Source organism: Neoarius graeffei, chromosome 27 (assembly GCF_027579695.1).
Source record: "Neoarius graeffei isolate fNeoGra1 chromosome 27, fNeoGra1.pri, whole genome shotgun sequence".
NCBI lineage: Eukaryota > Metazoa > Chordata > Actinopteri > Siluriformes > Ariidae > Neoarius > Neoarius graeffei.
In genome coordinates, this window is record NC_083595.1 from 30,550,661 (window position 1) to 30,571,175 (window position 20,515).

The window sequence follows — 20,515 nt, forward strand, 5'->3', positions numbered from 1 at the left end:
TGCTGCCTACCAGATTACAGTCGTCTGTTTTATTGTATCAGTACTAGTATCACTTGCTATACTCATCAGTCATGTACTTCAGGTACATCTGACCCTCAGCCTGCTGCCTCAACAGCTGACCTTGCTGCACTGTAAAAAAAGAATAGTTGAGAATACTTGAAATTTCAAGGCAACAGTCTGCATTAAGAATTTAATGTTTTGCCAATGATGTGCCCATGATAATCCAAACTATGATAAAACTGTTATCTTTATTAAGAATTCTTAATTAAGTCAATTTTCAATTCCTCATTCTGCCAACATAGATTTCTCTTTTTGCTGAACAGTGGCATTCACAGTAGTACAAAAAGGCAATTGAGGTTATCAGACTTTTTTCACCTTTATTTGGATAGGACAGTGTAGAGACAGGAAATGAGCAGGAGAGAGGGACGGGGAGGGATCGAACCCGGGTCCCCGGTATGGTGCCTTATCCACCTGAGCCACAACGCCATACCCACGATGTGGGTTTTAAAAACTTTATTTCAATATTGAAGTTTTGTAATTGTGTAGAACAATGAAAAAAGGCATGTATAGTTTAATGATAAATTGTCGTGGCTCAGGTGGATAAGGCGCCATACCATAAATCCTGGGTTCGGTTCCGACCCGAGGTCATTTCCCAATCCCTCCCTGTCTCTCCTGCTCATTTCCTGTCTCTATGCTGTCCTATCCAAATAGAGGTGAAAAAAGCCCCCAAAAAATCTAAAAAAAAAAAATTGTGATAACCTCAATTGCCTTTTTGCACTACTGTGAATGCCACTGTTCAGCAAAAAGAGAAATCTATGTTGGCAGAATGAGGAATTGAAAATTGACTTAATTAAGAATCCTTAATAAAGATAACAGTTTTATCATAGTTTGGATTATCATGGGCACATCGTTGGCAAAACATAAAATTCTTAATGCAGACTGTTGCCTTGAAATTTCAAGTATTCTCAACTATTTTTTTTTACAGTGTGTATCAACTTTGTCCAAACCTGACTCTCCACCGAAAGGCAGGAACAAACCAGCAGCCAAAAAGACCAGGCGAAGAAAGACCCGAAAAGACAGTGGGGACATAACAGAAAATGATGACAATAGCGTAGGATGTGATCAGTGCTATAAGTGGGATCATTGGGGGTGTGTGGGCTTTGATGTTTGCTGTCTTGATAATGACTGGTTATGTTCAAATTGCTCAGATTGTTAAATTGTAATGTTACTGGTGAACTTCTCGCATGCAGGTCTTTTGTTAATACTTATCAATAGTTCATCAGAACTTCAGTGTTTTTATTAGCCTGGCAAGCCAGACTAAATGTGAATATTTAGTCTGGCCTCGATCCGTAGACATTTCCGAAGCGGGTAGGAGGAACAAACCGCTGTCTTTCAAACTGTCTCTGTGCGTATAGGCCAACGCTCTGACCAATCAGCGCAACAGTGACTGTGACATAGTCCGAGCGACAGAAAGCAGTGGGGGAGGCCTTGAAATAAATAATTTTTCAAAATGTGTATTAATTAATAAACAGGTTCTAGATATTAAGAAGTTTGGAGATAATGACCACAAGTTTGGAGTCTGTACCACATACACATTTTTTTCCAAGTGTTTTTCAAGGGTTTGCTTAAACTGTTTTTGAGAGTTTTTATTTAGTGGTGTTTGGTGAAATAATTTCCCTTAAATTTAAAATAACGGGAAAATAAGAAACAATCAAAAAGTAATGTTTCAAAGCTGTTTATTAATTCTTCGTACTGCACAAACTAGCCCCATCCTTTTGGCTACGAGCGGAGCCAGCTGGTAGATCAGACTTTTGCCATAGCCGGTCGGCAAAACAGCGAAAACGTCCTTCTTGAAAAGGAATGAGCGGAGAGCCTCTTCCTGCTCATGTTTCAACGAAAACTCCAAGTCTAATTCTTCTAAAACTGATTCCAAAGCGGAGTCAAACTAGCGCTGTTCACTAGCCGTAGCCATCTTTCCTGTTGCGCTTTCTCCAGCGTCGCGCAGCTTTGTCGTCATTCCTGCAAAAGCCCGCCCAAAGAATCCAAACAAAAACCTTGTGTTGTGATTGGCGGGCACGATTTGATGCCCGGGGTGTTTTTGTTTATATGGTGCGAGGCTAGACCCACTCGCAGGCAAAAAATATTTTTGGCCGCTAGGCGGGTGGGTCTAGTTTACTAGGCTATGTTAGTATTACTTTATCATGTATTAAGCTGTACTAGTAGTGTTTTATGTATTTAACCGTGTATTATATGTAGTAAACTGTAGTAAAAATATTACTTGCAAAATTTTTAATTCATTAAAACAAAAATATAATTGATCAACATCTACATCCTGTTAACCAAAAGGTAGTGGGAATATGTGAAATGCGTTATTCTTTGCTTAGTATATTTAATAGTAGACAAGGATGTTTCATTTTTGTGTCCATTTACTTTTCATTTTGTGAAATCTGTGAAATTTAAAAATTAAAATTTAATATAAATTACAAGGCTTCCATCATTTTGGGACTAGTAGTAGTCATTGCTGGTGTAAGAACTACAGTCACAGAAACTTGTCAGATTTTTATTACAACCAACATTTTACATTTTAAGGCACATAAAAATCAAGATAATACTGTTGTATATACAGACAATGATTATCGGCGAGAGTGAAAATCAAGGCGGGTCCATGAACATGAATCTGACAAGGTCGGGATATAAACGAACTTTTGCGTTAAACTGTGTGCTTGGATTCATATAATTTTTTCTGTATACACTCACTTAAATGTACACTACAGTCTTCTCGCATCCACTGTTCAAGCAGTCGACGTCCATTGTGCCAATCGACAACACAACAGTGTCCCCACAGCGAGCCTGTAGCCTCCGCCATTGTTGATGTGCTCTACTTCCGCTCGTTTATGAGGCCTTAACCTTTGACCTTTCCCACAACTCCTCGCGCGTTGCCGTGTTTGTGAACTCGTCTGTAACATGAGAGAGGGTTAACACTAGCTAGTTCATCGCTCAGCAAGCTCCGCTATCAACAGAGCAATGAACACAGTGTGTCACTTCCTTCTCTGGGTGGAGTCTTGCCAAATGACGATTGAAGTTCGAGGTTGTCCCCGTCGTCTCCTTGATAGTTCTTCTACATATGGAACACCATAGCAGGGCATTTTTTTTCCCACTGCACGAGAAGTCTGTATAGGACAATCCTAGGGGCTTCTCTCCAGGCATTTTAGCGCCGTTAACACTCGAGTCCGCGTAATTAAAGAAAATTTCGAGTCGAGTCCGAGAACAAGACTCCCTCCGCACCATTTGACGGTGGCTGTTGCTGCCTTTATGTGAAAGCGTCTCTGCTACTGTGTTGGACTAACGTTTCTGCTCGACTGCCCCATTTTAGTTAACAGGCTGCAGATAAAAAGCTTGTTCATCGCTCAGCAAGCCCCGCCCACTATCAACAGGGCAAATAACATGAGAGAGGGTTAACACCAGCTAGTTCATCGCTCAGCAAGCCCCGCTATCAACATAGCATGTCACTTCCTTCTCTGGGTGGAGTCTTACCAAATGACGACTGAAGTTCGAGGTCGTCCCTGTCGTCTCCTCGATAGTTCTTCTACTTATGGAACACATAGCAGGGCATTTTTCTCCGGTGCACGAGAAGTCTGTATAAGCAAAGCGGACAATCCTGGGGCGTTCTTTCCAGGCATTTTAGCGCCATTAGCATTAGTTTGTTCCTGAACATGATGTATGAACAGGTGAATGTGCATTCTCTTGCACGAAATTAGTATAAAAATTAATGTAGATATAAATATCTTGCGTCAAATTATTATAGCATGTTACAAAAATAAAGAAAAAATCAGAGTCCTTGTCAACAATTTACGAGTCCGAATGCAGTTAATGCACGAGTCATCAGTGCTCAAGTCAAGTCATGAGTCCTTAAAATTGGGGCACGAGTCGGACTCGAGTCCAAGTCCTGGACTTGAGTACTACGAGCCTGACTGTTACTACTAGAATCTGGCTCCACGTCATCTGAAAGGACACTCACCCTGAGTTTGAATAATCTCTTGGTCTGTCTGTTTTCTTCTGGTTGAACACTCACCACCATCTGATGGCCCTGGTCACACTATTGGTCCCCACTCCAAAAAATGTCATGTCTAAGCTCCTATTAGATCATGTTAGAGATGTATCACCAAAAGCACAACATGTCCTAGTGTTGATGTAGGACTAGCTTGGGTAGCAGCATGTTATTTTTTTATTTTTTCCTGATCTATTTCCAGGTGACCACAGTCAGTCACCCAAAGCCTCCCATTTGGCCGTATGCCATGTTGCATGCAGATACAGGACCAGATAGGAAGTGTTCATAGTTTTTGCCTGTTTGGCATCGCCTCGAAATGTCTTGTTGGTGGGACTACGAGCAGTTGATAGTTTAAATGTGTGGTAAGATTCAAGCTCCATGTTGAAGGTCAGTCTCACCAGATGCAATGCAAACCCATGGTTCTGTATGTGACACTTTCCGTAAACAACTTTTCAGTTATTTCTCGTAGGCTGCTGTGTCCTAAACCGGAGTCATTCAAAATGCTCTCTAAGAAGGCGGAGTCTAACAGGTGTAACACACAGACTTCTGAAACGCTGAGAATTTTAAGATGTGCCATTTGGCCGAAGTTCATTCGACTGTTTTCCGTAAACATTTACGTCACACGCGGAATTTCAGTTGCCTCTGAAACCTGCTGAAATTTTCAAGTTTTGCCCCAAAGAAAGTGTGTTTACCCTTCTTGGATCATTGACAAGCCTAGGTAAAGTGAATTTTAGAACCATTGAGTTTACACCACCTTCTTATTTGAAGCAGAAGACAGCGTTTAGTTTAACCACTTGCTAGTCTAATGGCAAATAAAGATCGCCCCAGACTCGCCTTTCTCAGCGAGTGTGGTCAAAACGATGGGTTCCTACCTAGTATTCGTGTAAAATCCAAGAAATATTCGACAAAGACTCCCTTCCTCGCACATGCCAGGGGTCGCCATTGCAAAATGAAAACGAAACCGGAAATTACGGGAATCAGCGAGTGTCAACTTTGGGCGCGTTTGGCTGGGGCCACATGTGGGGAGAAATCATTTTTCTTAGACCAAATTACAAAGCAAATCTATACTCGCACGACTCGCACTTGCCAGATATCCTTTTTTGGGGCCTCAACTATTATGTAGGAGGTACATAAAGGTTATTAGGTATCTCATCTCATTATCTGTAGCCGCTTTATCCTGTTCTACAGGGACGCAGGCAAGCTGGAGCCTATCCCAGCTGACTACGGGCGAAAGGCGGGGTACACCCTGGACAAGTCGCCAGGTCATCACAGGGCTGACACAGACACAGACAACCATTCACACTCACATTCACACCTACGGTCAATTTAGAGTCACCAGTTAACCTAACCTGCATGTCTTTGGACTGTGGGGGAAACCGGAGCACCCGGAGGAAACCCACGCGGACACGGGGAGAACATGCAAACTCCGCACAGAAAGGCCCTCGCCGGCCACAGGGCTCGAACCCGGACCTTCTTGCTGTGAGGCGACAGCGCTAACCACTACACCACCATGCCGCCAATTACAAAATTATGAATGGAAATGTATTCTTATTGGATGAAAAAAAGTCACGATGTGTAAAACAAGTGGGCTGTTGGAGACAATACCTGAGCAGTTTTTATCAGTTAATTTATTTGAGTAATTAAAAAAAATTAAGAATGAACACAGTGCTATCAAACGACATTGAAATATACAGAATCCATGCATCAGAGAGCTTTTAAAATGGACTCACTGGTGGATCCAGAAATTTTCTAGGACGGGCCCCAGCGCTGCTTTGCGCATATCACGGGCCTGTAAAGTCCATTATTGCGCCCCCTTTCAGGTGTCCCAACAGGATAAATACCAGGCGTTTTAAAGGAGAACTGAAGGCAAATTTTTTTTTATCATCAAAATTCTATTTCTCTCATTTTATTAATATAGGAATACATTTTTGACAGCTGTTTTGTCACTGCTATAGCAAGTTATGAGTGTTTGAAATACGCTCTGTAATATATCAGTCCATATGTCAAAGTGATGGCCGTAAACAAGATTCGTTGAGACCTGTGCGAGACATCATAGGATGGAAGTAAAACGTACAGCGGAAATCCAAGTGACCAACATCTGCCAACATTGTCAAAAGACGCGCGCGCCCTCTTTCAAATGCTGATGCGATCAAGCCGGAAGTTGTGTTTGTTTTGATAGCAATCAGGAAAGTTTGAAAAAAGTAGGCAGTAATCGTCATTTAAACTCGTTTTTGTGCAATACTTCGTTTGGAAAACGGTTTTCAAAATGGCTGCGCTGACGCTTGACGTTTCGAAGTCTCGCACAAGTCTCGTGAAAATCGCGCGGATAAGCGACGCCTGCCGTGGACCAAACGAACTAAATTCAACACGGCTAAAAACCGAATAGGCCGATAAGTATAATATTTAATTGCAGTTAGTTGCCAATACGAGTCATGATATAAGGCTACTAAAACCGAAAACGTAATTGAATAACACGTTAATTCAGAAATAAAGCAAGTTTAAAAATGACTTCAGTTCTCCTTTAAGAAATTTTCCCAGGGGGACATTTACAGGACCCTGGGCTCTCTTGATCCACCAATGTGGGTCAGAATTTGGTAATTATGGATAAACGCTTGGCGAGTGTTCAACAGGTTTGGCGAGTGCTTCCTCTAAAAACATTAGCCAATACGCTCGGAAGAGCCTCCTTGTTGTTTCATTCAGATGCCTGGATAATGTGCACTAAATCCAATTAAGTTCTTACTCTCTGTGATTTTATTTATTTATTTATTTATTTATTTTTAACTTTAGGGTATTAGGAAATCAAAAAAGTATAGTACTGGGTACATACGGTACAAGCATGTTTCAGTTTACCCCTTGTGCAACATAATTGGGACCAATAGCATGACCAGGGCCATACAGGACGTTCCATTCCTTTTTTTTTTCTTCTTCCTCGCTCAACCCTCAGAGGATTGAGCGGTTGAGCCACCTGTATGGCTATAGACTTCAGGAGCCCAAATTACATTGTCGTCTAAAGCAATTTCCTCTTCCAAGGTGTAAAAGAAAAATAAATAAATAAAAATAACACCCACTACGGTGTAGATACATTTGGAGTAACAGAAAAAAAACCCATACAATACACTGCAGTAGTTTCCTTCGTTTATCTCGCGTCTTGAGTTTCTTGTTTATCCCGTATAAGTGGCAGTCAGTGGACCCAGACAAGCAGAAAATTGCTAAAATGTTGTCATGTATATATGGTTTGATGGAAATAGTCTCAGGACTCGGAGTTTCTATTAAGACCACAACAGTGAATGAGGAAAAAAAAAAATGAAGCTGTCCGTCAGGGTTCAGTGAAGGCGGAGTTCTGGGAGATTATGGGATTCTTGCGTTCTGTTCATTACTTAACAATTTTTGTGTTCCAGGGCTATTTTGCTCCAGTATAAAGCCTACGTCACAACCGGACGTACGATTTTTTGGCCGTGCGATTTTTGCCGTTTCCCAAATCGCTGCGTTTTTTTTTTTTTTTTTGTTCATGGAGAAAGACGCACGTTGGCCGTAAGTTTGTCTTGCAACCTGAAAAAAAACGTAAGCGCCCGTAGAGTTTGTTTGACATGACAAAGAACCTCTGCGGCTGGTCTGCGGCCAGTCTACGGCTCGAAAATCAGCACATCACATGCGCGCCCTCCTTGCGTTTTTTGCACGTAGACCGGCCGTAGGAGCACGTATGGCCGGTTGTGACCGAGGCTTAAGTGAAAGATGAATTTGAAAATCCCCAATTTATTTTTTCTCCTCTTCTCCGTGATGATCAGTGCACAGCCAGTTCCAGAATTATCAGCACTTTTTCATAAAATTGAGCAAACGTAATCATTGAAAAACGAGAACCAGCCCAAGCGGCGTTATTGGGATCGGTCGTTGTGAGGAGACTAAAGGTGACCGCATTGTTTTTTGGTGCGTAAGAGCTATATCACAGAATGCGTGGTGATGTTGGGAAGTGAAATGAAACCAGAGAACCTTCATGCTAAGTTTGAACAGATACCGAAAGTGTAGAACCAGAACCCTTGCTACTGAATCACTGAGTAGTGGAAAAAACAAAACAAAAAAACCCGTGGAGTTTGTGTGGGGCGGCACGGTGGTGTAGTGGTTAGCGCTGTCACCTCACAGCAAGAAGGTCCTGGGTTCGAGCCCCGTGGCCGGCGAGGGCCTTTCTGTGTGGAGTTTGCATGTTCTCCCCGTGTCCGCGTGGGTTTCCTCCGGGTGCTCCGGTTTCCCCCACAGTCCAAAGACATGCAGGTTAGGTTAACTGGTGACTCTAAATTGACCGTAGGTGTGAATGTGAGTGTGAATGGTTGTCTGTGTCTATGTGTCAGCCCTGTGATGACCTGGCCACTTGTCCAGGGTGTACCCCGCCTTTCGCCCGTAGTCAGCTGGGATAGGCTCCAGCTTGCCTGCGACCCTGTAGAACAGGATAAAGCGGCTAGAGATAATGAGATGAGTTCGTGTGCTGTAATAGTCATGTGCTCAGTAATCCGAGGGTGCCAGTGTCAGAAGTCACTTTAACCCCTCGTGTCAGTCTGCTGATCCTGCATCGTGATGTGTAGAGTCGTTTTGTGCAGTATGAGCGTTCACTGTTCACACTCGAACAATGCCGCTTTCTGTCTCTCTCTCTCCATTCCATTCCTTTTCATCTGTAAAGCAGAACAGTGGTACAGATCTACGCTGCTCGGTCTAGACTGTGTGTGCAGGCAAGCTGCAGGGTGGGGAACATTCGGCTACGTAAAGAATGCAGATAGGACGTGTATGGGCTGGCCTGGGCACGTGTCCACTCCTACGCACGAGAGAACCTTATGCCATGGTGCTCCAGTGAAAAGAATTTTTGCTTCACATATTTATATCATTAACCCCAAACCTTCCTCTTAGTCAAGCTTCAAGATACTGTATGTATGTCATTTATATTTCTTACAGTATTACGTTTTCATGTCTGTAGTGAAAGAATATTTGCATTAAAATGGCTTGTGCACTAGGAAAGGATGCAGTTTGAGGCTTTCTAACAGTTAGGGCTGTAACCAGGCTTGTAGTACTCGACTCCGACTCGTGCCCTAATTTTAAGGACTCGTGACTTAACTTGGGCTTGAGCACTGATGACTCGGACTTGGACTCGTGCATTAACTGCATTCGGACTCGTAAACTGGAGACGAGGATTCGGATTTTTTCTTTATTTTTTGTAACATGCCGCCATAATTTGGCATAAGATATTCATATTTAAAATAATTTCTGTACTAATTTCGTGCAAGAGTGTCACACCTGTGCGCCTTGGCACATGCATCAGATAGACTCTCGGGCGCGTTCCGGACAGCCTGCGTGCCAAACGGACTCTGGCGCACAGTGTAAACGACTCGCACCTGCACAGGATTAAGACGCAGTCAGCACGCCGATATAAAAACTGTGAAAACGCACTTACTTTACGAAGTATTGAGTTGCGTTGCTGACACATTACCGAGCCTTATTTCCTTGTTTGGTTTCCTGATCCCCGATTTCCTGTTTCTCGTCTTTGATTCTACCGAGTCTACGATAGCCTGTTTGTGCCTCGCTCGACCTACTGCCTTTACGATTTTGTCTGCCGTTCTGGATTGTTTACCGTCTTCACTTGTATTAATAAACACACCTTCTGCACTTACATCCGTCTCCCAACCAGCTCTGACAGAATACTTCACACTCCCTGATAAAGAGAAGCACATTCACCTGTTCATACGTCATGTTCAGGAACAAACTCATGTTAATGGCGTTGAAACAGCCACCGTCAAATGGTGCGGGTGGAGTCTTGTTCTAGGACTTGATTCGGATCAATAGTGGACTCGACTCAGATTTCCTCATCTCATTATCCGTAGCCGCTTTATCCCGTTCTACAGGGTCGCAGGCAAGCTGGAGCCTATCCCAGCTGACTACGGGCGAAAGGCGGGGTACACCCTGGACAAGTCGCCAGGTCATCACAGGGCTGACACATAGACACAGACAACCATTCACACTCACATTCACACCTACGGTCAATTTAGAGCCACCAGTTAACCTAACCTGCATGTCTTTGGACTGTGGGGGAAACCGGAGCACCCGGAGGAAACCCACGCGGACACGGAGAGAACATGCAAACTCCGCACAGAAAGGCCCTCGCCGGCCACGGGGCTCGAACCCGGACCTTCTTGCTGTGAGGCAACAGTGATAACCACTACACCACCGTGCCGCCCGACTCAAATTTATTTATTTATTTATTTAATGACTTGGACTTGAACACTGAGGACTCGAGACTGGACTCGAACTCGAGGTTTAGTGACTCGACTACAACGCTGGCTGTAACAATATGGCGCAGCGCATCATTCGATTCCAGAGTTTCAATTCAAAACCTCTGCGTATTAAACAATGCAAAGTGTCCTCCGAGTCATTAAGGTGTGGTATATGGATACCTGGTAAGTTATGACACTGACAGTGGTGGATTTGAAACATTACAGTGTGTCAAATGCGCAAAATATGAGTGCAATACTCCGGCACCAATACCACAAACATCTTCAACTCTGAGAGCACAGCTATCTAACAGCAGAATAAGGAATGCCCCATGATTAAATAATGCCCCCAGAGTCACACCAGTGAAAGCTGAGACATGATTAATTTTGTTGCATTATAATGCACAACAGTTGTTGCTTCTGCTAAGGAGGTTATGTTTTCACTGTGGTTTGTTTGTCTGTAAGCAGAATTGCAGAAAAACTCCTGACCTGATTTCCATGCAACTTGGTGGAAGGGTGTAGCATGGGCCAAGGAAGAACCCAATAAGTTTTTAAGTTTTGGAGCGGATCTGCGTCATGGGGTACATCCACGAATTTAGTTTCACTTTTGCAAACATCGCAAGATATGGCATTTGGCCTTGGTGGAAGTCAGCACTCAACAATGCTCTTAAAATCCAGCAGATAGCAGTGAAGTTCAGTAGCAACAAAACCTAGCCAGTGTAGAAATATGAGTACAGTATTGTGCAAAAGTCTTAGGCACACTTTTTTTTTTCATACAAACTGTTATAGATTTCTGTTTTATGACTTCTACATTATCGAGTCAGTACAAAACATTTTAGAGTCCAAACGTTCGTTTTCCGGCACAAAATTAAACATTACAGAAAAAACAATGTTTGTATCTGAGCAACATATTGCACAAGAGAGCACTTTTCAGATTGAAAAAGAAAACATTATGCAGGCTACTGGGTTTTGGTGCAAAATTAAAAAGTGAGTGTGACAGTGTCCAGACTGTGTCACTGTGGCTGGTTCTGTAAGATGCTCAGAAAAACTTACAGCTCATTTCCTTATAAAACTGCATTCATTGTACCAAGACTACCATTTTTTCTTTTTTTTAAAGCAAAGGGTCGTCTCAGGGCGGCACGGTGGTGTAGTGGTTAGCGCTGTCGCCTCACAGCAAGAAGGTCCGGGTTTGAGCCCCGCGGCTGGCGAGGGCCTTTCTGTGCAGAGTTTGCATGTTCTCTCCGTGTCCGCACGGGTTTCCTCCGGGTGCTCCGGTTTCCCCCACAGTCCAAAGACATGCAGGTTAGGTTAACTGGTGACTCTAAATTGACCGTAGGTGTGAATGTGAGTGTGAATGGTTGTCTGTGTCTATGTGTCAGCCCTGTGATGACCTGGCGACTTGTCCAGGGTGTACCTCGCCTTTCGCCCGTAGTCAGCTGGGATAGGCTCCAGCTTGCCTGCGACCCTGTAGAACAGGATAAAGCGGCTAGAGATAATGAGATGAGATGAGATGAGATTTTTAAATGTTAAAACATTTTCATTATTTATAAGCCATTTTTGGTCAACAGCATTTTTTTTTACGTGTTTAAGACTTTTGCACAGGACTCTACATATCACAGTTAGGGTCAGGTACTGAAATCTGGTGCTAATATGGCACCAGTTCCGATATGATCGGTATCGACCCAAATTGCAACGCAGATTTCAGTGCCTGTTTTCAGTGCCACTGAAATGCACGGTGGTAAAGTTGGTTTTATATTGGACGTTCACTGCACATTTGAGATTCTCGCTTCTATTTTTCTAGAAATAAACACAAAAAGGACAAAATACATATGTATTGTCTTACTCTGGGATGGACAGAGAACCAAGTACAATTGAGCATACTGTATTTTAAAATTTTCTCCTCTTAAAGTCCGCTGAAGCTTCTTTCAGATACGCAGGACAACAGCGCTTTATAGCGATGAAGAAAGCAAGGGACCATCTAAAAAGTGCATGACCTGGGCAACTGTGTAAGATTATTGTCGTCACTTTCGCAGGATATCTAACATATTGCAGTGTTGGGATACAGTATGGATTCAGTACAGTGGGATATAAAACCAACTACAAGTCCAATATTACATAAAAGACTTACAGAAGAAGTTCAGTAATAAATACATAATATATCTTTAAAAAATTACTAAAGAGAAAATTGAGATTTCCTTTAACTTGCTCTGATGACAACAGATGCTTCCCGTTAGCTAGTAGCTACGTTATAGACATGGTTAAAATGCCTAAATATATATTGTTCAGATTTGACTTGGGAAGAAAAAGCTATTCTTTATTAATATAGGCACCGGTACCATTTTGAAAGTATCTTTTTAGCACCAGTATCAGAAAAAACCCAAATGTTACCCAACCCTAATCACAATCCACATTCATGGGTACCAGCGATCCTCTGGGATACACATGTAGGCACATAATTCTCATAGTTTTGGAAATGGGTCAGTCCATGAAATCTCATCTCATTATCTCTAGCCGCTTTATCCTTCTACAGGGTCGCAGGCAAGCTGGAACCCTGGACTACGGGCGAAAGGCGGGGTACACCCTGGACAAGTCGCCAGGTCATCACAGGGCTGACACATAGACACAGACAACCATTCACACTCACATTCACACCTACGCTCAATTTTAGAGTCACCAGTTAACCTAACCTGCATGTCTTTGGACTGCGGGGGAAACCGGAGCACCCGGAGGAAACCCACGCGGACACGGGGAGAACATGCAAACTCCACACAGAAAGGCCCTCGCCGGCCCCGGGGCTCGAACCCAGGACCTTCTTGCTGTGAGGCGACAGCGCTAACCACTACACCACTGTGCCGCCAGTCCATGAAATGGGGTTACCAAAATGTGACATAGAGGGAGTCACTTAAAACAATTTACAACTGAAAACAACTTTTATTTCCATGAAGCATTAACCATATAAGAAAATATAACATAGTTGTTAAGATAACTCCTGCTCTACAATGTATGATAAAATCCATAAATATTTACCCGGTTGCTAATGTAACAAGGACACGAACAAGCTTTTAAAAATAAAGGAAAAATATTGATAAAATCAATTTTTTTGCTTTTATTTGCTTACTTTAAACATGAACACTGAATAAGAATTCATTAGAAATATTAGTTCAACATCATAAACACTGAAAATATGAAATACCAGTATTTCACAAACTTCATAAAATCTCTAAGATTTGAACAATAACAACAGTCATTAACAGGAAACAGTTTCATCCTATATGGGGTAAATGAGATTATTGAATTCATTACTTTACTTAGTCACACTTATATCTGCACTTCTCTAGAGCACGTGTTGTGGTGTGTGAGATCCTGCGAGAAGTTATCTCGCGTCAGTTCAGCTGACCTAGATTGAGTAAATAGGTCTCGCAGGTTGTGAACGAACCAGGAAGTGAGTGGACGCTAAGTTAGGATGTGAGAAAAAACATCGATAATTTCTTTTATTGCCGTTTGTTTAAATTTCTTTCTACCTACATCGTTTTATAGTATATTCTTCTTTATATTAAAAACATCAGTCATGATTTCAACTCGTTTTATCATTTTTTATAAGCCTGGTTTCTAACGTAACACAGTAGGACACCACAATGTTACGTTCACAACCTATTTTTAGTGGATGAATTCGAAGCTAAATAGTTTATAGAACCTTCTTAACTTTATTATGCGAGTGTAAAACTAAATTGCAAGTACCATGAAACTAATTTTATTGAAATTCTCAGAAAGTAATGAAGGTTTATTTAAGCTCAAAGTCAGCAAATATTCCATGTCACAAAAAAACGTGTCATCCGTGTCCAGTCACAGGGGAAGAAAATGTTTCACATTTCTTTATTTCAAAAGAAAACTTCATTTTTTTATTTATTTTATTTCTTCAAACAATATTTATGGATAATCTGCTAAATATTTCTTTAAATCATGGAAATTAAAGATGAAATGATTATGTAAACCCGGACCAATGAAAAGTAACATCATTTCATGGACTGACCCAAATATATCCCGACATATAAAGTGCTTGTGTTTGCAGAATTGCATTTCATCGAAGAGTCCACTCTAGTCTAGTCAAGTTTATTTCTATAGTGCTTTTAACAATAGACATAGTTGCAAAGCAGCTTTACAGAATTTGAACGACTTTAAACATGAGCTCATTTTATCCCTAATCTATCCCCAATGAGCAAGCCTGTGGCGACGGTGGCGAGGAAAAACTCCCTCAGACAACATGAGGAAGAAACCTCGAGAGGAACCAGACTCAAAAGGGAACCCATCCTCATTTGGGCGACAACAGACAACATTAACAGTTTTAACATGAAGTCAGTTTAGTCACTAGTCCTTGGCAGAGGTCTGCGCTCTCTGAGTGCCTGTCTAGGTTTGTTTCGTATTTAGCAACGTGACCTAGAGTTAAGAAACAAGATTTGATTTCATTTGCAGCTTCTAAACGCAACTAAAAACAGGAAGTGAGGCAATATCTCAGCAATGGCTTAACCTTTTTTTTTTTTTTTTTCCGAATTTACTAAACCTCCTTGTCTGCGAATACTGACTGCTTCAGTGGCTTCTGGTTGTCTTTCAGCAGCAAGATGTGTCAGCAGAAAGTGCTTGGCCCCCTTCATTGCTGCTTGCAGGTATATTTATACTCACCGGCCACTTTTAATAGGAATTTGCGCTTGATTTCGAAGATTCCTGTTCTTGGCTGCAGGAGCGGAACCCAATGTGTTCTTTTGCTGTCGCATGCTGAGATGCTTTTCTGCTCACCACGGTTGTAAAGAGTGATTATATGAGTTACTATATCCTTCCTGGCAGCTCGAACCAATCTGGCCATTTTCCTCTGACCTCTCTTATCAAGGCATTTGTTTCTACCCACAGAATTGTCACCGCTCGCTCAGTGTTTTTTGTTTTTCGCACCATTTTGTGTAAACTCGAGAGACTGCCGTGTGTGAAAACCCCAGGAGATCAGCAGTTTCTGAAATACTCAAACTCTGTCATTTATACAGTGATGTTTATTATTGATTATAGTTACTATATGACTACAGCTACAACTGGAATATAAGTATTTATAAATTTGAAACAACAACAACAAAAAAGGTCAAGCCATTGCTGAGATATTGCCTCACTTCCTGTTTTTAGTTGCGTTCGGAAGCTGCAAATGAAATCAAGCCTTGTTTCTTAACTCTAGGTCACGTTGCTAAATACAAAACGAACCTAGAAAGGTACTCAGAGAGCGCAGACCTCTGCCAAGGACTAGAGTCACCCATGCCACGGTGAAAGTCACACTTTGAGATCTCAGTTTTTCCCATTCTGATGTTTGAAGTGAACATTAACTGAAGCTCTTGATTTGTATCTGCGTCATTTTATGCGTTGTGCTGCTGTGAATGGATCGGCTGATTTAGAGAACCGCATAAGACAGCAGGTGGATGGGTGTACCTTATAAAGTGGCAGGTGATTGCAGGCCTCAACATGAACTTTTGACACCTTAAATGGCCTAAAAATTTTTGCCCCCCTTGAATTTCCTTTTGCCCTAAAACTTTGCGGTATTTCGGCAAGTTTTCGAGTACACGGTTCAAGGCAACACTGATATGTTTTCTGGGGGTATAATTGAGTTATTTCGACAAAAGTACATGTTTTTTAAAAAAAACCAAATATTTATTTTTTAAAAACATTTATTTCTGCAACAGAAGAACAAGACAAGCCCTGAAAACATGAAACATAAATCAGTATCATACAGTATACAATATGTCAGGCTTACGTACGGTACTAGTACATAATACGTCTTTTTATATAGAGTTTAGGACACAAAACACACTTTGTTTTGCCTAACAATGACTAGCAATATTGCGAAGATGAATTATAAAACTAGAAACGTTATAAAACAGGAGTCTGTACTGCAGTACTGTCTTATCATTCAGTTTGCCATTGCATTTAGGAGGAAATTAACCCCTTCAGTGCCCTTGGATGAGTCACGTACGTCATGAAATCTTTTACCGCTGTGCCTTATGACGTACGCTACTCATCATAAACACCTCCTTTTATGTACCTTACATGGCACATTACTTTTACTTCACAGTGGCACATATGAATTACAGTCGATGCCTAAAACATTCTTCCATCATAAGGGCATTGAAGGGGTTAAACAACCTGTCCTCCTCATCTACACATGCATGATGGGCCAATGTCCATGATAAATGGGGTAAGATATATTTATCTATGGGATAATTCACTATCTAAATGATATATATTTACTGTAGAGGGTGTGGTTTACTATTTGAGACAAAAAAGCATGTCGTTTCATTCATTGAATGTACTTACCACTAGCTTTTATTATTACAAGAATGATTATAGTTACTATATGATGACAGCTACAACTGGAATGTACTGATTCTGTTAGCATTTGTAATTATTGTTCCATCCACTATGAGGCAAAATTAAAATAAAATCTTACAACATTGTTTGAAAGTCTAGAGCAAGATATATATGTTATTTCCCAGCTGGGAGGTCCGTATTGTGAAATACCGTGACCGAGGTCTTGAAAGTACTGAGCAAGGCCCTCTGGGCCGAGGTCGGTATTCAAGGCCGAGGTCACGGTATTTCACCATACAGACCAACCTTAAGCTGGTAAATAATATATTTATTTTTTTCTTTACCAAATTCTAACAGAAAACGAGAGCGCCCGAAAAGGAAAACCGAGCCGAGCCGCCATTTTGAATCCTCATTCACGGCTGTAATGCAAATGGCTTCCTCCTCGGTATACAAGTGCACTTCCATGGCAGGGAAAAAGAAACTACATTTTGCCACCTATGTAGTCCCCTATTTATACAAATAGGAGTCATTCAGGATTCAGCCATGTTTTTGTTCAGCGTTAGCAAGTTACAGGTTTTTAGCTTTCTCCTGAAATGTTTTCTTTTATTTCTTCTTCCTCAGGGTAGTAAAACTGGTTTTCGCTGTGAACACTGTCGTTATCGCTATCCATGCTGTAAAATTAATGCTATTCTCCTGAGAAATGCTGGCAAAAATTTATAAGATTTTTGATAATCTTATAAATAAATCTTATTAAAAAAAGATAAATGTTGAAAAAAATGCTACTATGTTTGTTGTTGTGAACGAGCGAGTTGCCAGTGGTCCATAACCGGGGACCCGCTCGCCAGCCAATCAGAGCGCAGGATTTGATGGAAACCGGACCGTGAAAAAAAATAATTTTGTTATTTTACAAATAATAACACTTCAGATATTGTTTTAACAATAATAAACATCACTGTATAAATGATGGAGTGCAGATAGCTGTGTAACTACATATCCTTGGGGTTGCTGAGACACGGAAGGGTGGGAACAAGATCCAGCCCAAAGTTCAGGTCGGAGTCCTTTTGGCTTTCACAGCATTCTGTTCCCAAAAGCTGATGTTGGGGGTGAGTCTTTACACAAAGAGGGGTTTCTTGCTTTTGTAGTTTTTTAACTGTTCTTCTGTGTCGGGACTCTTCGGGAAAAAGAATGTATATTCCAACGTGTAGCTAATGCTAACGCTAGGCCATTAATCTGCACCGTCACTCCAGTCGTTTTGAGGAATTGTGTACGGATCATAACCGCTAATAAACTCTAATTTCCGCGTGTATCTATCCGTCGCTTCTTTTTGACTAAGATTATCCAAGTAATCCAGTAGTAGAGCTTTTTTAGCTGTAGTTTTCTTCAGACAACAGCAACAGACGCTGGACACCTTCACTTGGCTACAGTATATGAACAAAGTTCGCTTGTCCCCCAGGTATAAGGTAGTGACGGTTGCTAAGGTAAATGTGATGTCAGTGCAAGGGGTCTATATGTGGACGTCCTGATGTCAATCCGGGTAAACGTAGAGGGCACCAGCGACCACTCATAGTGATGAAAAGCACAAATGCGCACATGTGCCTGAAGCGAGTCAGTCAGATCCGGCGTTACAAATCGGGAAGAAAAAAACAAAATGGCGATCACAGAGGAGGCGGGGATGCTGGTTATTAATACGTCTTGTTTTTTGTAATGTACTCGCTCGGAAGTCATTTTTGTGCTTAAAGAAGCTGACCAGAGGTGTGACCTAACTTGCTAAAATATTTCTGCCCGAACGTCTTGGTCGGGCAAATCGGGCAGTCGGCCAATGCCTGGCGTTGAGGCTTGGAGTGTAGTTGCATGTCATTATTAAGTTTCAATTATTGTACTTTTTATAATGTTGTTGAATATTTTACTCAGTTGAAAATTGAATGCTAAGACATGTTTATTTTCTCTGTATCAAAAATATGTCCTCTTGAGACACCATTGTTCTCGCTGTCTGACAGGAAATGGAGCAGCTGATTCCTTTTCATGGAAAAGCTCCCTTTGCTGCTTCAGTGCATCCAGGGAGAATCCGAGCCTTGATCCGAATGATTGATAGAAATGTTGAATCGAACGTTTATGAATTTGTCCATCAGTCCATAAAAGTAAAAGTGCTTGACCGGTTGGACTGTGCACTGAGAGAACCCAGTTGAACGTGAAGGGGTTGCTGGATGTGTCGAACCTGCCTCTCGCAGACGTGAGATTATTCTGCGCAGTGGAAAAGTGTGTGAGTAATGAGCGCAAGTGTTTTTGTAAAACTGCAACAGCTGTAATGTTGATTTATTTTACTGTAGATTTCATTTCAAAAGCCGTGTGTCAAAGTGTCATGAAACAAAATTGCGGTACATCTTGATGCCATATAGCAATAAATTGTGATCAAATTCGTGTGTGTGTGTGTGTGTGCACCTTTCTCTCTGTTTAATATTGACACTGGCACAGGGACAGGCTGCTAGAAGTGTATGTGTGTGTGTGTGTGTGTGTTCTCTCCTGCTGCACACTCCTGCAATGCTGCCTTTCTTGCTCAGACATGTCTCCTTAAAGGCAGTGTTTAGTTCTGATTAATGTGATGCGCCTTTCCTCGGGTACTGTGTGTGTACGTGCGCGTGGGTGTACGTGAGTGTGTGTGTGTGCGCGCACGTGCACTCAATCGCCAGCACTTAACATTTACACTGCTAATAAATCCCCACATAAACAGGACTTCTCTCCATGATGAACGTCTTCCCTGGCAAAAAAACAAACACACACCCCACCTCTGCTTAATAACTTGTCATCTTTTTCCACTATATGCATGATATTCTTTTTCATTTCCTTTTTCCTCTGCTGCTCGTTCTCTCACTCGGACATCACAGAAGTGCAGACGAACACATTTGTCCTCACCATGATTTCTTTATGTCCATGATAATGTCGCGGTTTAAACTCGAGCACTTGGCTTGCTTTCACGCTACTTTAGTGATGGCGTTTGGAAAGTAAAGCGAGGTGGACACAGTGTTTAAAACTCACGCAGTGTTGCTTGAAGATAGATTTATGAACAGATCCATCTACCTGCTCATCCTTTCCTGCTCCACGTGACTTTGGCCTCATGCAGCGAATCAACAGGGATTCATTTTGGACCAATTGATTGACTGACTGGTTTATTTTCTCCTTATTTTTTTCCTTACACTTTTACTACACTGTGAATGTACAAGCGTGCTTACTTTGGAAATTCATTGAGGTGCCTGTGCTATGGAGCTGAAAAACGATGCGAATTTCAAAACTCGTTTCAGTGGCGTGACGTAGCAGAGTGTAATTCCTAGCGTCTTTTAATTTTTCCTTGACGTGTTTATGCGCGATGTGGTGTATTCAGCGAGCAGGAGAGTTACTTACGGATATGATAGCTTTACACGACACTTTATTCTACCCAGTCTCGTCAGTGTTTCCACGTACCTGTGTGTTCCTGATCCAGAAAACGCCGTACATCATCGGTGCATGTTCATTTAGTGACTCAGAGCTGATGTGAGTAGTTCAGGACTTGGTAGGCTGATTCAGAACAAGTGGATGTTATAGTTACAGCACATTACCAAAGGAAGCACGCTGCGTTTATACATGCGTACCAAATAAAACTTGTTTTTGCAAAAGGCAGTAGCAGATAGGGTTTTTTTTTTCCGAGACAAAACAGTGGTAGCTGCTCGCCAACTGAGCCCATTTCTCTTCTGGGTAGCTTTGGAAAAAAAAAAAACCATGCAATAAATAATAGAAAACTATTTGAGTATTGTCCCGAGCTACTGATGGGTCCATAACATGTAAATAGTCAAGAACAGATACTAGGTGTGTAACAATTCATCCAGTTCACAATTCAATTAATGATATTGGCTTC

The 20,515-nt window shown here is 41.7% G+C and overlaps 1 protein-coding gene across 2 annotated transcripts in view; it reads left to right on the forward strand.

Moving 5' to 3' along the window:
- Positions 1-20,515, forward strand: part of adam10a (ADAM metallopeptidase domain 10a) — a 287,101-nt gene that overhangs the window by 46,732 nt on the left and 219,854 nt on the right. Inside the window, exon 1 of one of the 2 annotated variants that reach the window (XM_060911475.1) lies at positions 8,902-8,962. The exons of the other annotated variant lie outside the window; for it this stretch is intronic. The gene's annotated coding sequence lies outside the window, so the exon portion shown is untranslated. Of the gene's footprint in view, positions 1-8,901; positions 8,963-20,515 lie in introns of those variants that run through there. 2 annotated transcript variants of the gene reach the window in all.